At 33.8% G+C, this 20,651-nt stretch overlaps 1 pseudogene; it reads right to left on the bottom strand.

The window, feature by feature from the left end:
- Positions 1-18,993: 18,993 nt before the first annotated feature.
- LOC149579678 (transcription factor MYB113-like) lies at positions 18,994-19,728 on the bottom strand (annotated as a pseudogene).
- Positions 19,729-20,651: the final 923 nt, after the last annotated feature.

Here is a 20,651-nt window from a genome sequence, read left to right as displayed (position 1 = left end):
ATAAATGCTAATGCTAAAAAACCATTTGATCTTAACAATCAATATCGTACACATGATTGAATGATAAAAAAAAAAGATCGATGGTAAAATAACACAGATTCAATCTCCCACAATCTTCAAGATTTGAAAATAGATAATTCCAAAATACACAACAACATAGAACTTTGCCTCTACATATAACATACACCCACAGGAATGCACATTACCATAAAGCAGATAGTAGTATCTACTTCAAGAAGTTTTAGTACATAAAAATATAGAATTTTACTTCAATTGCTGCTAACTCGAAAATATTCCATTTCAAAATTCAAAGTGCAGAGTATCAAAAAAAAAAGTATTTGTATTTTTTCTATGGAGAGATTAACACCATTCAATATTATTTATTACATATATATAGGGCATGGGGCTGGATAGTTATCCACAATTACCCCACCAGGAGTAAATAATCTCTTAGTTAACACAACTGTGTCAATTGAAATGCATAAAGAAATAAACAGGGAAAAGAAAAATAGTTTCCCAATAACCATGCACCATGTCAGGAGGAACCATCTACACTAGATGCAGTCCTTGTGGCCTTCCATGTCTCATATGTAGTGGAAAATGCAGAGATAATTGATTGGTGAAGTAAGCCGATGTACGCAATCCTTTGCTTCTAGATTTCCTTTTCTTTTATCAATTTTGTTACCTTTTCTCTGTGCATCTCCAAATGTTTCAAATTGATTATCAACATAGCTTTGGTATGGGCAATGTTAGAAAAATCTTGTCCACATGGTATCTTTTTATCATGGATTTCTTGGAACTTCCTCTGGATTTCACTTATCAATTCTTCTATAGGGGCAATGGAGTCAATTTCCTTCCCTGCACAGTGCTTACTTAACCATTTCAAATCACATTGGATAATTTCATCCATGAGCCTGAGATCATCCATGATTTTTTTAATTTTAGTGACTACCTGGACTAGTGCTTAATTCCTCCATTCAATGCAATCTTTAATCACATGTAAGGTTTCATCATCTAGACCAGCAATAGGACATTCAGCTTGAAACTTGTGCAGTCTGAAACCTTGGATTTCCTCAATCCACAGCACCATTTTTACCTAGTTATTTCTTTCTTTTTCAAAACCTTCATTATTGGACTCCACATTTTTGACAATTATAGTGGTCTCTTTCAAAGCTTTGTCCAAATGTCTAATTTGTTTCTTAGTCTCCTTTAGGATGAATTGTAGCTACTCCTCAGATGTTTGTGCAATAGCCTTGTACTTCTACAAATTATCAAGAAATTTTTGGTTGGCTGAAGAGGATACATCTACCATTGTTGACATCTCATTTAGAGGTTTGGGTTATGGGTGCATAATGGCATTAATTTATTGTGTCATGCTCTTCATTGCTTCTGTCACGTCCTGCTTGTCTTGAGCATCTTTCCAAACTCTTTCGGCAATCTTCTTGTTTGAAGCTTCAAAAATATTCATATCAACCGCATGACTCCCCTTTCTAAGATAAAATCTCATTACTTGATAGTCTAAGGAGAGAGTTTTTTAGGGGAACTACCTTCTAGTGGCTTGGCTATTTCAGTGGTCCAATGCCCTGAGCTTGTGGCAAAGTTTAGCCTGGACTTAGTTTTAGCCCTTTTAGTTTTCAAAGTCTTTCCTAGAAATTTGCTAACCAGGTCATCGATAGGCATGGATAATGCTACCAATCTCCTTTTCTTCTCAACAAAAACTTCCAACCACTTGGGAATATTAGGTTGTTTACCTATCATAGGAGAAACCTTTTCTAAGGCCAAAGAGTCAGATTGAGCACCAGTATTTTCTGGAGACTTGAGGGTCTGGGGTATTATCATCCATGAGAGTAACAAGAGACTGCTATGAACTAATCTTCTTTTTGGTAGGATCTAGGTCAACTATGATTTTCCTCTTTTCCTTGCGTGGTGTCACCTTCTTAGTGCTAGAGTGAGTTACTCTTCTAAACTTTGAGGCCTCTTTAGGAACTTGAAGTTAAAATGACTTTGAAGTTACTTCAACTTCAACTTTAGACTTAGCTATAAGAGAACCTACAATGAGGTTAGCAACATCAAGGTTAGAAATGGCCTTAGGTTTTGGATGTGCCTTTTTGTTCTTAACTCTTAAGTAGTTCTCAAGCGCTTTAGGAGTGGTTGATTCAATATTCTTTGTCTTCAACCATTTTTTAGTTCTCTTCAACACTTCTAAAGTGTGAGAAAATAGGTTATATTCTTCCCTTCTAGTCTAGTCAAGCTTAGGGATGGGTATGCATTCAATCTTATCAAAATTGAATGGGTCAATCATGTCCTTAGTTTCATCTTCTATTCTCCCATGTATGTTGAGGTTTTCCTTAAACATATTAATCTATTTGACTGTCAACCTAGACCATAATATTTTCCTGACTTCAAATTCATTAGGACAGTTGGCTCAATAACCTTCTAAATGAGAAACATGTACTAATGAAGATGCATGCCCAAAATTTTCTCTAAGATTATATGGTTTGAAGCAGAAATGTGACAATGTAGTTTGTACTAGCTTGGTCCGCTTGTAGCTTGAACATGAGTAATGACCAATTTCAATGGGGAACAAGAATGAAGTTAACTTCTTAGTACCTTTAGAGTACTCAAGCATAGAAAAAATCTACCTACATATCTCAGATAAGCCAATATTGTCTAAACAATAAGGTGGCAACTAAAGAGGTTCACTAGAAAAACCCCCAACTCTGAGATACATAAATTTAGGGAACTGAATATAAAAACAACCAAATATTTTGATAGCTTGCATGGATTCTTCTGATAATCTATGATTCTCATGACCTTGAAGCTCAAAGACTAACTTCCCAAGACAGACATCATTAACTCTCCTGAATTCCTTGCAAGATTCAGTTGCCTAAAGATCTTTGTAGTATTGGTAGATGGTCATTTCTTTAGTTGAGGGCATGTGTGGAAGGCCCTCCCATTCCTTGGATGTCACTAGAATATAGACTAAGAAGGAGTACAAAAAGAATGGGTTGAAACTAATTTTTGATATAAGACCCTTGTGCAAAGTTTCAGCTATTAAATCTGCCCAATCTATGAATTTTTCCCCTTCAATAATTTTTAGAATGAAAAGGTACATCTAGCTTTCCCAATGGAAAATGTGGTCATTTCCTTTGATCTTGTTCAAAAGTAACACAATGTTTGTAATTTCCGTAATGAAATGTTCAATCATCAAAGGCTTAGGCAATCTAGAACCCCCTTTAGCTGGCCTCAAAAGCCAAGTTTGAGCTGCAATGTTGTTGTAATTCTTCTTTCTATTAGAATACAACTGCTCAAACTCCTCAAAGTTCCAAGGCTCATAAGGTTCTTTATGAGGGATTCTTAGAGTTGAATTGGCACTTGTCTTGTTTATCCTAACCAACACCTCTCCTGAAACTTTCTTTATACACTTGGTGTTGGGGTCATAGTGGTTCACACATTCAAAAACCAATTTTGGGCATTCTATGCTAGTGAGAAAGTGGAAGCTTCTAATAACCCACTATTGACTAATTTCTGATATATAGGACTAGACTAGACATTCTTTTCTCACTCAATTATATCTAGCAAGCTTTTATTTACTTGAAAAGTATCCCAAATCTTAGGTAAGGAACTCAATAGAAAAGGGTTTTCAAGTTTGGGCATTTTGGGGTGGAAAAGTGTCATGGTTCAATTTGAGAGATACAGATTTACAGAATTAAACCAAAAGACTTCAAATGAAAACTAGGCATGAAATTGATAGAGTGAGAGATAATGCACTTATAGTTTTTGGTAGAGTTCACACTTCCACTTTCCTTTCTTACCAGTCGGTGTCAAGAGCTCAAGATGGTTAAATAACCACTCATGCAAGATAGAAGGTAATTATAGAGGATGATTTCTTGAAAATCCAAGGATAGATTTGAGTGGGTGAAAAGAATTTATTAAAAACATGTCATTTGTACTTTGACAAGACTTGCAAGGCTATTTGTAGTTAATATCCATCACATCCATGTGAAGCTCAACCTTTCATGATGTCACAAAATCCTTGTGCCAACCTTTCCCATAAAGTTACCATACTTTAAACTAGTTTTTCATAATTACCATAATTATTTTGAGGTGGGACCTATTTCTTTGCCTTGTAAAGATGAGTTTATAATTTTCTAATGCACATCCTACGAGAAAACAAGAAAACATTAGCAAACCTCAAAGTTGAAGTTGAAGTTGAAGTTGAAATTTGAATCAAACTTTGCTTCAACTTCAACTTCAAGAAAATGATCCTGCACTAACAAGAGAGGACTTTGTTGAGATGAAGGGAGACAAGTGAAATCGAACTTGAACTTGAAGTTTTCAAATTTCAAGTTCAACTTCAAGTTGCAAAAGGGAAGATTGATCGACGATATTGCAATGAAAAAAAAGAAGTAGGGTAACACTTCTAATATGTGTAGGAGCAAAAATAAAAATCAAAATGCTATGCCTAAGAACATGGTCCACTACCATAAGTGAAAAAAATAAGGTCATCAGGCACATGAATGTAGATCCAAAACCATGCATGCACCAAAATTTGAAGGATATTGCTACAATTGTTAGAAGTATGGGACATAGAGCTTTTGAATGCAGATTCAAGTCCACATGGTCATCAAACAAGACAACAAAGGTAAGAAGCTATGGAAACTCTTATAATTTGGATTACAATACAAGATATAACTATCACTATTGTCAGGAATATGGACATGCACCTAAGAATTGCATTAGGACTCACTTCAATGGTAACTACAAAAGGTGGTTAAGTCAAACCACATGCTTTATCTATTTGAGAATTGGTCATATTAGCAAACATTGTCCAATTAGGTCAAAGGAACCAAGTTGTGAATTTGATAAAGGCAAAGGCAAGGTAGATGTTGAACACATTAGGAATGAGATGAATAAGACATGGAAGAAGAAAGATGATTGTTGTATATCAAATGGAGAAGGGATCACTTCACCCAATGGGTCAAGTGGTCACACCTCATCAAACTAAGTAAACAAGAGGTATGTGGGATTGATATTCAAAGTATTACATCATACATCAGTTCTAGAAGAAAATAGTAAATAAAATATTACATTAGCATGAATAAAGATGCAAGATGTTATGAAAAATTCAAGATTAAATCTTCAAGTTTTCATGTTATGGCTGAGCATGAAAAGTTTTCAATAGATTCTGAGTAAAGTGCTAGTTAGTGTCAAGCTACCATGCTATATCAGTTATTATTGCGTCCATAGTAACTACTAAGTAAGGATAATATCAATAACTTTCGAGTGGAACATAAATCATGTTGATGCTGAGTTTACAACTGTACAAGCATTAAGCATCAAATGTAAGGTTTTGAAGCATATATGGTTGATTTTCACTCATAATTCATCATTTCAAATTCAAAGAGAGAGAAAGTAGAGTGAAAAGGTGATTCAAAAGTTTGCTTGAAGTGAATGCACAGATATCAGTGACAATCCCACTACAGTTCTACGAATTTCTAAGGTATTCTTCATAAACTGAGCTATGCAGTTTGAAATTTGTATAAACCCTAGTTTTATGAAATAGCTTCCAGATCGAAGAATGTAAAAGAGAAAGAGGTTTTAGATGTTCAATTAGTAAGTAACAAGGTAAAGCAACCAATTTTCAGAGCAATTCCAAACATTTCTTACAAACAAAATCCATCAGGCGTGCTTTCCATGATTCCCTCGATAGTCCTAATGATCCAAGATGTCAGAAAATGCTAAAACTGCAAGATAGGAGGAATAGGTGATATGGAAATAAGGAAATCCTATGATAAATTGTGTGAAAATGACATTCTAAAAGAAGAATTTAAGATTGTTGAAAGGAAGGGTTTGACCCATGCCCTAGACTTTCCCACAGTGTTCAAAACAAAATGGATCAAGATAGTGTTGAGCAAAATACATGATGGATGTTTATGGCTAGAAGATGGTCCTATCAAAATTTCAAAGAGAATAGCTCATAGGGTAATTGTATACCCAACCCTAGATTAGTCAAAGAATTTGTGAAGTGACTCAAAAGACGTTATAGAGAGCAACACAGGAGCCAAATGGAACAAACATGGAATGACAATTGATACCATAACAAATCCTCTATTGGACTTTTCCATAAGGGTAATTTCTAATAAATTTTATCAATCCAATAGGTTAAATAGTGTACCCAAAATTACAGTGGATGTGGGCTATAAAATTGTAAAGAAGGATCACACCTATGATCTTGTTGAGCTTCAATTACAACAGTTGATGGAAAATCTTGGAGTAGTCAGAAAAACCAAGAGTGCACAGTGTAATTTTTTATCAATACTTATTTGCATATTTTTCTATGTTCAGAAAACATTTCCATCCTTTGGTACAGTTAGTTAGAAGACAAATAGATCAGTTGTAGTTCAAGTCAATGAGTATATTGAGCAAATGGGAGATAACTTTGAAACTGTCATGACTAGTTATTTTGAAGACTTCAAGAAGTCTATGAAACAAAGGATAAGAATACCAATTTCATTGGTTGAATAATACTACAATGATATATGCTTTCTTGAAGATATTTATTACACCTATATACAGGTTGCTACACTAAGGGTAAGATGGTTAAGACCCTTAGGCTATGAGATCAATCTTGATGAAGCCTCAGCTGCCATCACAACACTCTTAGTAGAACAATTTGATAAGAATGCAAAAATCTTTTGCAATTATGATGTTATGAAGTCCAAAGTTGAGATGGAATTAAAAATTGCCTCCAAATTAAAGAAGAAGGACAAACTAATAAAGAAGCTTAAAGCCAAATTTGGTGAAGGTATAGGTGAAGAAGAAGAAGAAGACAATGAAGAGGATGAAGAGGAAGAATAGGAACAAGCCCAAGAACCTCTTTTAATAACCCAAGGATTGGGAGAAGATAAGGATGAAGAAGAGGTAGAAGGTGCGAAGGAAGAAGAAACCAAGGAAGTACTAGTACAAGTAGAACCAAAGAAAAGAAAGGCCAAGGCATAGCCTATGACTAAAACAAAGAAAGTTGCTAAGCCAAGTCCAACAAAGCCAACAACACCAGCTACCAAAGCTAGCATAAGAGCCAACACTCAAAAGGCCAAGGAGAAAACAAAACAAAAAGAATAAGGAGGCCAAGAGTATAAGAAGAAGAGAAGGAAATATGTTGCTCAACTTGACTTAGATGATGAGAGAACAAAATCAAAGGATACAAGCCAATTTAGAGTGGTAAGTTATCCACCAAAATTTGATCTTGAAAATATCTATGAAAATATTAGAAATAATGCAGATTTGACTGGTTTGAAAATTATCAATTTTGAAAAACTTGGTAAAGAAGAGCAAAATTTGATTGAAGAATAAATATATGAAATGATGTTAAAATTCAAGAACACCCCACTTGAATTAGATAACACTATGCCAAAGGAATTATATACTATTGTTTAAAATAAATGGCATTATTGTTTAAACTTGGAGAAAAAAATTAGAGAATCCACATTAGCACAAGTTATGCTAGAATTGACCAAAGGGCAGATTATCAAGGCTAACAAGAAATATGGTGGAAGGTTTGCACCAAAATACAAGGCATTCAACATTCTTCAGTAAAAAATTGAAGATGTTGTGAAGAAATCCATCCAAATGTGGAAATTGATTTATGGGCTAGCAACTATCAAATAAGGAGAGGAAGATCCCTTTGAGGGAAGGAACAATGGTGATGAAAATAATGATAAGGAGGATGAAAAGGAAAAATAAATTAATGTTGAAGAGGAAGAACAAAAGAAAGATGAAGACATGGAAATAGTTGAAGAGTAGCAAGAAGAACAAAATGTGTAAGACACATAAATGTTGAGTGTCAGCCCTCAACATGACACTAGTATACTTGCAAAAAATGTAACTATAAATGATGTCCTTGATGTCTCTACTCAAACCATCAATCCTTTAACTACAAAAGATCTAAAAAAGATACTAGACCAATCTACACTTCAGACAAGATTATGTGAACACCTAGTATTGGCCAGTGTAGATAAAATTCAGAAGGTAGTAGCTGAAATCTCAAGGGATAAAGTGAATACAAAAGAACCACCTTCTGCCATCCCTTTAGCTACTAGTACTCAACCTTTATTTCAAACATCACTAGACACATCTACTTAGGTCAACACAAATGTTACAATTGATTCACTTGAACAAAGACAAGAAGAAGAAAAGGAGACAATAGAAGAGCATAAAGGATAGATAGATGCATCTATACCTAAAACAAAAAAACATAAACAAGGAGCAACTCAAATCATTGTGATTGACCAAAGAAAATATAAAGAAAGTAAGGATGCACCAAAGGAAAAGGAGCAATAAACCATACAAGCATTGGTAACCTTACCATCATCCAACACTTGAATAGACTTCTCTAGCATGATATTCTTTGTGTTTTCATGTTGTGTTTTCCTACATATTATATTATTCATCATATGCATTTTTTAGGTTTGATTTAGACATTTCTTATTGCTCCATTAGTGCAAGCTGATAAAGAAATTGAACATGTCATATACATTATTCTATGTATACCTCTCTTCTTCTATATTTTGTTATATGTTATGTTGCATATGTGTTGTTTTTCATGTAGGTTACCTTGTGGAGTCTTCTTGAATGCTTGTGACATGGTATCATTGATTCTTTTTGGTATTTGTGTTGTTGAACCAAAAAGACTTATCTTCTTATCTCTTACATGATTTTCCTCCATTGTGTCGTAATTTTTCATCCTTTGGGTAATGATTACATCTCATACTTGATATGATATTACATATTATAATATGATCATGTACTATCCCAAAGTTAGTAGATCCCTCTATGCATTGCCACTATCATTTTTTTCTTTCCCTTGAAGTGTTTTCTCTTGGGGGCATTTCATTGTGAATTTTTGTCTAGTTTATGCATGTATTCTTCCATTAAATCTATGTCTCCCATTAAGGTGTTTTTAATCTCTTTAATATGGGAGCATAAATTACGCTCACTTATCCAAACACACTTTGATAATTTGGAATCCTCTGTTAAACTATTGATAGTTCATGGGGACCTAATCCATGTTGTTATTTTTGGATCTTTCTTTAGACTACTAATAGTCTAGAGGCCCAATCCTTGATTTTGATTCCTTTTTCGATTAGTAAGATTCTAGGGGTCATGATCATTATTTTTTATCCTTATTTAAACTATTGATAGTATAGGAAGCATGATCTTGTTTATGATCCCTTAAGGACACACACACCCTTATGCCTGGGTCAATTTTCAATTCTTCTTTTGGGACATTGGGCTCCCTTGAGAATGAATATTTTCTATGGGTTTACGAGCATTCCACACACACTTACTAGACCATTCAAATCATCTATAATGGGTTGAGTAGCATGTTAAAGACCCTTGCTAGACCATTCAATCTAATCTTCTTTTGTATTACAACCTTTATTTTTTATGTAGTTCACAATAAGGAACAAAAAATTTATTAGACAAGTTGGTTACATTTTTTACCATGTAAATTAGATCTCTCTTTCTTATGTCATTTTGGTTATGATGAAGTTTCAAGTCTATTGGGGTTCTAATAGGTCCTTCATCTCCTTGGTCATGATAAGATCAACTTTAATTTTATCTACTTTACCATGAGTTTAAGGCAACTCAAATTCTTGCTAAAGTGGGGGATAAATGTACCATCTTAAAATGGAAGAACCCATCATTTAAGACCTTTTATCTCCCTCCCATTAGTGAACTTATGGACCATGGATGGATTCATGCCCAATTAACTCTTTCTCATATTCTATCTCACTTTTTGCATTTCATCTATGCAATTTATAAGACCTTGGGGTTATCTCCTTATGGGCCAACCATGGAATAGGTATACCTATGCTAACCTATACTAAGATAGGTTTGTATTGACCATGTATTTTTCAAATACCACCTACCCATGTCCTGATCATTTTTATCAATCATTTTAGCAATATAAGGTAGATATGATTATCAAGATTACCCTTCCTAAGGTTGATCCTCCTCTAGTTGTCTTTCCTACCCCACCTATTCCTACATATACCATTCCTCAACCTAATTTTTTTCTCTCTTCATAACCTCTGTCAGATGATAACAAACCTCTAAGTTTATCTCATAAAATGGTTTGCAATCAACATGCTTGTAAGCATCACAAGAACCATCAAGCTAAGAGAAAGGTTTGCACTCTTTCTTCTAAAACTTCCTCTTGATCTCAATATTTTTCTTCCATTTATCATCCCATGGTTAAGAATTTAGATGAAATTAATCATAATAATAACATGCAAATGGATAAACATGATGATTCTATTTGTATTTTAGATTCTATTACTATTTGTATTTTAGATTCTATTAATCTTGATATGGAAGATAGTCTTGATGATGATAATGATTAAGATTCTCAAGTTAGTGATGATGAATTTCACATATTAATATGGATTATTATTTGTGTAACATTCTCTCTAAATAGTAACACACGCTCCTAGCAATGAGCATAGTGAGTCTGCCTATAGCCTTCTATTGGATCTGGCGATGGTTCCTATTGTGTTAGATATTGTTCCTTTAGAAAATTTCCCAACTTTCCTTCATGATATAGACCAAGATGAGGGTAGGGTGGGGGAGAACACTTGAAGTGGACTTCTCTAGCATAGTAGCCTTTGTGTTTTGTGTTGTATTTCCCTCATATTTTTTGGATATACTTTAGAATAACTGAGCAGGGGGGGGTGGTGAATCAGTTATCCAAGGTCTAGATGTACTAATAAAACTTTTCATAGCTTATTGAACCCATAAAACACATACTCATCCATACATCCAAAAGATTATGCAATTACTTAAAACTTGTAGTTTACTATTAAATGAATTTGTAGAAATGTAAAGCATGAAACATAACAGATTCATCAAAACACATAACACAATGATTTACATAGAAACCCAATTTGGGAAAAATCACCAGTAACGTGCTACTCCATTTTCACACTTCTAAAGTGATGCCTTATGAAAGGCCAACCCTATTAAAGGTTACAATACACACTCTTAAATGTGACCCAGTTAAAGGATTTCAATCACCCTGTTAGAAGTGAACCTTGTTAGAGGACTTTAGGCCATTCACTTGAAATGCCACCTTGTTAAAGGATTTACTAATGACTATTATGTCAACCTTAATCCAAATGATTTACCCTAGAATGATACAACTGTTAGAGAACAATAGTAGAGCTTTGATCTGATACAACTTACAACTTCTCTTGTAGATTACAGATCTCTATTTAGTCCTCCATTCTACTTGGCCTTCATACCTTGTAGCTCTGATAGCTTGTTCACCCTTCAAGAATATATCTCCTTATGCCTTCTTGCTTAACATGCCATTGTAGACTCTTCTCTTAGGTCACTTGATGAAGTAACACCCCTTTGACCTCTTGTCTCCCTTGGGTTCTCGTACATGACAACCTTACTTCATGACCATACATTCCTATAAATAGGAAATTAAGATATTTTTTTGCTCATTCTCCATTGTCCAAATTAGGGTTAAGATGGGTTAGGTAGAATACAATTTATCTACCCCATATCTTGTCTATTCTAGAAATTTCCTCTATAATCGACTTTTAATTTTCCACAAAATGGTTTACCTAGAATTCTGTGCCACCAGATCATCATCCTTATCTTCCCCTTGGTTCATAAAATTTAGGAAAACAAACTTGTCAGCTTAGATTCATCGAATTCATGATCTTTAAAATAATGTTGCAACTCAGCATTATCAAACTTCTAATACTCAGCACACACTGTGTTACTTGACATCCTATATAAAATCACTCGGCATCAACTAAAGTTTACTGGTGTTTGACACCTACTAAACTTTACTCAGCATTAACTATTTTGCTTGACATCCATTAGAATTTTTATTTAGTTGGCTCCAACTAATTTCTTGCTTGACTTGTACTAACTTTTCTCAACACGTACTCTCCACTTGGTCAAGCTTGGAAAACAAACTTTGTATCACATGTTCTTCTAAACTTTCTTAGTGTAGCCAACATTTGTAATCTTAATTAGATAATCAATGCATCATGTTAGAATTGTCTTAATTGATCCTTGTACTTCATTACATAAGCATAACTCAACCTTTCCTCTAGGTGTTATTGTTACTTCTTTTTGATCAAATCCTCTTCATCAATCAGCTAAGTGATAGTACTTGAATGTTACAAGAAATTGTCTTACCAACAAACAATAGGTTTAGCAGGTTTGACATCAGTGACAAAAAAATGATTGAAACTCATAACCTATTTCAACAATCTCCTTCTTAACAATTGATCTTTTCAATCAAATTTCAACAATCTCCCTCTTTGGCATTGATGGTAAACCAAACTAATCAACCAAGTCAATCAAATGATGAACATCCTATTCAACCAAAAAAGCTTAGTTAAAAAGAGTAAGACAATACCAAAAAGGAAACTTGTATCAGCATTACTCCTATCAACAACTTCCATCTTTTGATTAGGTTACAAAAATTCTTACTTATAACTCCCTCTGATTTTCTTGTATCTCCCTCTTACTAGGTAGATTAGGATTTCTCCCTCTTTGATCAACAATATCAAGATATCATCAACCTCTTTGTCAACAATCTCTAGATGTCTCCCTCTTTAGTAATACTATTGATCATCAAAATTATCTTCTTCTTATGATGATTAGTCTTCTACTTTCTTCCTCTTATCTTTTGCACTTTATCAATTTAATGTAATTTCTCCCTCTTTGACAACAATGCCAAAGACATATACCAAAAAAAAATTCATCTTTAATACATGTAGGTATAGGCTTTTGCAGTTTCTTCATTTTCTCCTTCTGTCACCTTTCTTGTGACTGATTAGAAGTTTTAGCAATGTGAATACTTTAGGTAGCTCCTAAAGTAAGATCCTCTGCATCAACTTGCAATATTTTACAATCAGCTTTTTTGATGTATGGTAGTCCTCTTGTTACTTAGATAGCCCTAGATAGGGTTATCACCCCTAATTTACCTCTTAGATACTCATGAGCATCCTTAGGTAATGCTTTTGTGAAGATATTAGCAATTTGCTCTTTTGTGTTAACATATTCCATCTTCACCTCTTTATCTTGAACTAACTCTCTTACATCATAATACTTGATTGCAATGTGTTTTGTCTTTGTATGCATTACTGGATTCTTTGATATATTAATAACACTTGTATTATCACAATAAAGTATCACTGGTTCTATGATTTCTTCCTTCATTCCTTTGAGTAGCAATTTGATCCATACAATTTTTGTGCAGTTGATAGCAGCAACAACATATTTTGCTTCAGCAGTATACTGGGACGTATAACTCTATTTCTTACTAGTCCATGTAATCAATCTCTTTCCTAAGAAAAATGCTCCCCCACTAGTGCTCTTTTTGCCATCAATGTTTCTAGCCCAATCAACATTAGTGTAGGCTCTCAATGCAAACTTTTCATTCTTCTTGTAATATAGACCAAACCCTTTTGTTCCTTTCAAATATCTCATTATTCTCTTTATAGCCATTAGATGATTCTCCCTGGGATTAGCAAAGAATCTTGCAACTATCCCTATAGATAATGCAATGTCAGGTCTGCTATGTACTACATATTGTAATTTGCCAATCATAGACCTATATAATGTTTGATTCACCTCAGCTAAATCATCATTCTTTATCAATTTGTGTGTTGTCCCCATTGGTGTACTTACTATTTTGGAATCCTCTAATCCAAATGTCTTCAATATCTCTCTAACATACTTTGGCCGAGTGATCTATATACCATACTTCATCTGATATACTTGCAAACCCATAAAAAAATTGATCTCTCCAAACATAGACATCTCAAATTCTTGCTTCATCTAATTTGCAAAGTCTTTACATAAAGCATCTTGACCTCCAAATATGATATCATCAACAAATATTTTAGATACCAAAATACCTTTTCCTTTTTCTGTCTTCATGTACAAATTGCTATTATCGTTAGTCCTTTCAAATCCAATATTCGCAAGATAATTATGAATTCTCTCATACCATGCTCTTGTTGCTTGCTTCAAACCATAAAGAGCTTTGTGTAGTCTACATACCATGTTCTTATTGTTAACATCAACACAACCTTTTGGCCGTTCTATGTAAACTTCTTCTAGTATGCCATTCAGAAATGCAGATTTAGCATCCATCTAATAAACTTTGAAACCTTTGTATACAGAGTAAGCAAGTAGAGTTCTTACTCCTTCCATTCTTGCAATAGGGGCAAATGTCTCTCCATTTTCAATTCCTTCTTCTTGTGTATATCCCTCACAAACTAATCTTGATTTGTTTGTTGTGACTTTGCCATTCTCATCTAGCTTGTTTCTAAATAACCACTTGGTGCCAATCACATTTTTGTCTTCTGGTCTAGGAACTAGACCCCATGTTTTGTTCTTCTCTATTTGTTCAATCTCTTCTAATGCATCTTTTAATATTTTGGATTCCTTCATGCTTAACAAACATGATTCACTTCTCAATCTATTTCTTGTCATTGGCATAACATCTTTGTCTCAAATGATTTGATCTACAGGATGATGTCTCTTGACATATTTAGACAATCTTGGCTCAACTCTTGTTTCTTCATTTTGTCTCTTAGCTTTAGAATCAATGTGTGTATCTCTATCAGGTGTCTCAACATCTCTTTCATGTCCACCAACTTTAGAATCTAAATGTGCATTCTCTCCACTCTGTATCTCAAAATTTGAATGTGACTTAGTTCTTGAATGTATCTTGACATTCATAGGGTGTGACTCAGTAGTCATTGAAACTTGTTGTTGGTTTCCAATTTGATTTACAACATCTTCTTCAGCAGCAATTCCTTTCTTGACTTGCACATGATTCAAAGTATAGATAGTTGTACTTACAATTTCTCTCTAGTATTTCAAAGCAACATTCTTCTCCATCATAAGTCTTCTAGTACCATCCATTATAGACTTATTTCTTCTTTCAAGAATACCATTTTGTGGAGGGGTCCTTGGTGTAGATGTCTATCTTTTAATTCCTTTTTCATTACAGAACATCTCAAACTCATTTGATGTGAATTCTCCTCCTCTATCGGATCTCAAACATTTTAGATTCTTATCTATTTCTTTCTCAACTCTTGCCAAGTACCACTTAAACATTTGAAAAGAATCAGATTTCTATTTTAGAAGCATCACAGTCATCATTCTAGAATAATCATCAACAAACAACATAATGTACTTATCTCCTTTGTAGCTTTTCACATCAATTGGTCCACACAAGTTAGTATGAACAATCTCAAGTATATCTTTAGAGGTATACACTTTACTCTTAAAACTTGACTTTGTCATTTTGCCTAGTTGACATTGTTTGCATATTGTGTTGTCAGGTTTCTTCAACTTAGGAAAACCTCTCACTTTCTTCATGTTATTGATGCTAACCAAGTTATAAAAATTAACATGACATAACCTCTTGTACCATAACCATACATCATCAAATCTTACAATAAGACAAGTAGCATCCTTTATATCTAGATAGAATAGATTACTTCTAGATTGATCACCTTTTCTAATTAGCTTTCCATCAATATCATATATCTTACCAGTCTTGTTTTCAAATTCAACCTTACATCCCAAATTATTCAATTGTGACACACTTAACCAATTATAATTTAATCCTTCAAAATAGTAAGCATTGTCACATGAAATCTTGTCTGTGAGTTTGATAGAACCTTTTCCTTTTATCAAGCATGGTGCATCATTACCAAATCTTACACTATTTCCTTCATAACAATTTAAGGTAATGAACTTACTTTTGTCTCCAGTCATATGATGTGAGAATCCACTGTCAATGATCCATCTATCATTTTTGTTCACACAAGTCACAAGTGCAATTGCCTCATCTTCATCATATTCATCTTTCATTGCAACATACACCACTTCATCAGAATCATCCTTGCCTTCTTCTTCAACAATGTATCATGACTTCTTGCCTTTGTCTTTATAATCTTTTTTGTCATCTTCTCTTCTATTTTTGTACTTGTCACCACCTCTATAGTTCTTCTTCTATGTACATCTTGCAGCAATATGACCAACTTCATTACAATTGAAACAAATGATGGGTAACTTACTTTTGAACTTTCCTTTTTTTCTATGGAATCTTCTTGCCAGTAGTGATTCCAATTGTTCAACATCTTCCTCATATGTATCATTGTCACTAGACACATACTTTATCTTTATCCTCTTCTTCTACTTGGGCTCTTCAGAATCCTTCAATAATAGCTTATCTTTGAAAGTAGATTCAAGACTCTCCGGTTTATAGTTTTCAAAGTTAGATAGCTCAAAAGTAGTGAGTCTAAATACCAGACCTTCAAGGGTTAGATCATTTCCTAGAATACATCTCCATTCTTGAATTGCAAAAAATCTGATAGCATAAATAGGTAGCAATTCCCTCAAGACTTTACTTAACATAGTGTCATCATCTATTTGACTAGTAGCACCATTTATTGCACTCACAACTTCTTTTATCCTAAAAACATATTGAGCAATATTCTCACCTTCTTCCATTCTCATGTCATCAAACTTACCTCTGAGACTCTCAGATTTGGCTCTTTGTACATTCTTGTCTCCTCTATAGATAGTGGTTAGGGCATCCCACTTTTTATTTGCAGTGTCACAACCTTTGATATCATCAAATTCAGCATAGCTTAGGGCAGAGGCAGTCTCCAACATCGCCTAATTATGTTCTTTTTTTTTTCTTCATATCCTTAGTAGTTAGGGCTCCTACTGGATCAACATGTTCCACTTCAATGGTAGTTTGTGCATGATCTCCAGGTCCTCCAAGGTGTAGCTTCATCAATCATTTCCATGTAGGAAATTTATCTCTATTGAGCTTGGGTACATCTCTTTTCAACATGTTAATCTTTATGCTTCTAGTACCTTCAAACTAGTCCTCTTAAGTAGATGGCTTTGGTACCAATTATTGGAATTACTTTAGAATAATTGAGAGGGGAGGTGAATCAATTATCCAAGGTCCAAATTTACTAATAACACTTTTCATAGCTTAGTGAACCCATAAAACATTCATACTCATGCATACATCCAAAAGATTATGCAATCACTTAAAACTTGTAGCTTACTGTTAAATCAATTTGCAGAAATGTAAAATATGAAACATAACAGATTCATCAAAAGACATAACACAATGATTTATGTGGAAACCCAATTTGGGAAAAACCATGAGTAAACTGCTATTCCATTTTCACTCTTTTGAAGTAATTCCCTGTGAAAGGCCAACCCTGTTAAAGGTTACAATACACACTATTAAATGTGACTCGGTTCAAGGATTTCAATCACCCTATTAGAAGTGAGCCTTGTTAGAGGACTTTAGGCCATTCACTTGGAATGCCACCCTATTAAAAGATTTACTAATTTCTCTTAGGTCAACCTTAATTCAAAGGATTTACCTTAGACTAATACAATTGTTAGAGATTAACATTAGAGCTTTGATCTTATACAACTTACAACTTCACATGTAGATTACAAATCTCTATTTAGTCCTCCATTCTGCTTGGTATTCATACTTTGTAGCTCTGATAGCTTATTCACCCTTCAAGCATATATCTCCTTAAGCCTTCTTTCTTAACATGCCATTGCAGACTCTTCTCTTAGGTCACTTGATGAAGCAAAACCCCTATGACCTCTTGTCTCCCTTGGGTTCTCACACATGACAACCTTGCTTCATGACCAAACATTCCTATAAATATGAAATTATGATATTTTTCTACTCATTCTCCATTATCCAAATTAGGGTTAAGATGGGTTAGGTAGAATACAATGTATCTACCCCATATCTTGTCTATTCTAGAAACTTCCTCTAGAATCCACTTTGAATTCGCCACAAAACAATTTACCTAAAATTTTGTGCCACCAACTCATCATCCTTATCTTCCACCTGGTTCACAAAATTTAAGAAAACAAACTTGTCAGCTCAGATTCATTGAATTCACTATCTTTAAAATAATGCAACAGCTTGGCATTATCAAACTTCTGATGCTCAGCACACATAGTGTTACTTAGCATCCTCTATAAAATCATTTGACATCAACTAAAGTTTACTAGTGCTCACTAGTACATTTGACCTCATTTTTAGACCAAAATTTTTGACCATCTAATACAATGGGGTCAAATTGGTCAGAATATGCAAGGAAACATATTTTTTTAAAAATACATGCTAGTGTTGGTCAAAATTTTGACCAACACGAGCTTCATTATATCAAAATAAAAAAGGTCTTTTTGGCACACTAATTTCATTTTTACACCGCTTATTTACCACACTGCAAGCAACTGAGTCTTCCATCTGGCCTGTGTTGGTAGAGGCAAAGTAAACAAACTTGGATTTTTGTCTTACATAGTAAGGTCATCTTTTTTATTTTATATTTGTCTTTTATCTCTTCCTGTAAATTCACTCTGGACATGCACTTTGTTTCGTTTATTTTTTTGGCACACTCTGTGTATTGGATTGGGGTTAACACTCAAATTTTGCATTTGTTCACTTCTTTTGCAATTTGAAAAGCCCTCGTATGTTAACCACTCGAGCTCATCCAATGAGTCACCATGCACCAAGTGAAATAAAGCCTACACATGGCCTTTGATGAGGAAAGCTTCTTATTACATGATATATCTATCAATGCTAGAACACTTCTTTTGCATTCCATACAATTTTAACTATTCTTTCTGTGCATTTAGTTCTTTTCTCTTGGTGTTTACAAAAACTTGATATTTCTACTATATTTTATATCCATGTTGCCAAAAATACAAATTGTTTACAAGCTAAAAGTAGAATGGTAGCCATTCAGCACAACATATCATTCTGTTAAAATTGGATACACATAGTTTCTATTCACCATTAATAGTATGGAAGCATATTTGATCCTTCCCTACATTTTTCCTTACATGTATTTCAGTTCATTTGTCCAAACCCTAAATTTTTTCTTACATGTATTCAAATTCATTTATCCAATTTATCTATTGTGGGCCATTATAAATCTCTGATATTCCTTCCTCATAATCTTCAAGTCTGAAATCAGATGGGTTAGAAAACATATTAGAATGTGTATTTTGCATCTTGTTTAGATTCAATGGATTATCTCCTCCAATGTTGATATTAATCCCTTGGAAAATCTCATAGTTATGTGGGATTAAATGAAAGGCAATAGGATCTAAATCATCCATGAAAATATTGCAAAGTGGTTTGGAGCCATAATCTTGAATACCATTATTCATGATACCTCTCACAGGTTTAGGTTTAACAATATCATCATTTTCTTCTCCACTAGAACCACATGTTCTTGCTTTTCTAATCCCATTCTTGGAAATTTCATACTTCTTTCTAAGATGGGTGTTTGAATAGTTCTTTATTTCATTATTAGTTCCCCCAGGAAGCCTCCCTGCAATCGGAGACCACCTGTAGATATGCATATATCAAACACAACCACCCTTAAATATCACATACTAAAGAAGAAAGAAATTTGGAAAAATAAATTAACTTTCACTATTTAATACTTTTAATAGAGGAATCAAATTTTAGTGTGTGATGTTTAATAAATTTGATCAAACACAAACAAATTGATTGACATACATTTTTTAAAATACAAATAAATACAAATTTCATAAGAATTCAAACTGGTTGCCAAGGAGCCGATGTAATCTTATTATGGATATTGTCATTTTGATGCGAACATAAAAATTCACACATTCCCTTCTCCCTAATCAACAGTTACAAATCTCTTTCAATCTTTGTTGTGTGGTTTTCCATATAAATTTATGGAAAAATTTTAGCATAAAATCATCAACTTATCTTTCAATCTTTTTGTAGCCTTGGGATGCATTTTTTGTCTTAATGTGTATCCCAATCTTATTGTCTAAAATGTATGGCACTTCATGAATTTTGTGCTTTTTTTTTTTTTTGATGGAGGGTTCAGACAAGTTTCAACATTTTGGTGGAACAAGCCTTAGTGGAAGGTGTTTTTCTCTCTATAATTTAATTCTAAATGAACAACATCTAAATTTTTCTTCACTAGCAATACATTTAGCATTCCTATATGTGGAGATGGTGTCATGTTAGGTGTTCATTTGTTAAAAATGCTAGGTGCTATGGAAATAAACCTTCGTTGAGTTTAATGTGATTTCAATAAAAAAAGATAGATTTAAAAGCTTGAGGGACTTCAAGAATAGTTATTTTACATGATTAGTTTTCATAATTGGTGAACAATTATTCTTCGCATATGCACAACTTTAATCAACATCTTGTACTCCAAATCTGCATGGGGCTATAATCAAACATTTAGAATTCTATTGAAGTGATTCCAAATAATGTCATTCAATTGATTCTAGAAATCTAACACCTAGGATTCAACCTGACACTAGCCCTGGGAAAGTCCCTAAGTCTGAGAAATGTTTTTGCATCCCTTAGTCACATTTAGTTTTAGAAAAAGTCTTCAAGTCTTTGAAATGGCCATCTCTTGTAGAGGGATGTTGCCGAGACTGGGCTACTCGAGAGAAATGTAGCTCCAGAAAACCATGACATTTTCCACCTACACTGGGGATGTTGCTAGTTTGCGTGCTATATGGCACATTCCATTACATGCTAA

Source organism: Cupressus sempervirens, chromosome 1, assembly GCF_028749045.1.
Source record: "Cupressus sempervirens isolate cs-2001-9-10 chromosome 1, ASM2874904v1, whole genome shotgun sequence".
NCBI lineage: Eukaryota > Viridiplantae > Streptophyta > Pinopsida > Cupressales > Cupressaceae > Cupressus > Cupressus sempervirens.
The sequence above is the reverse complement of the archived record's forward strand: the minus strand, read 5'-3'. Positions and strand labels throughout refer to the sequence as shown.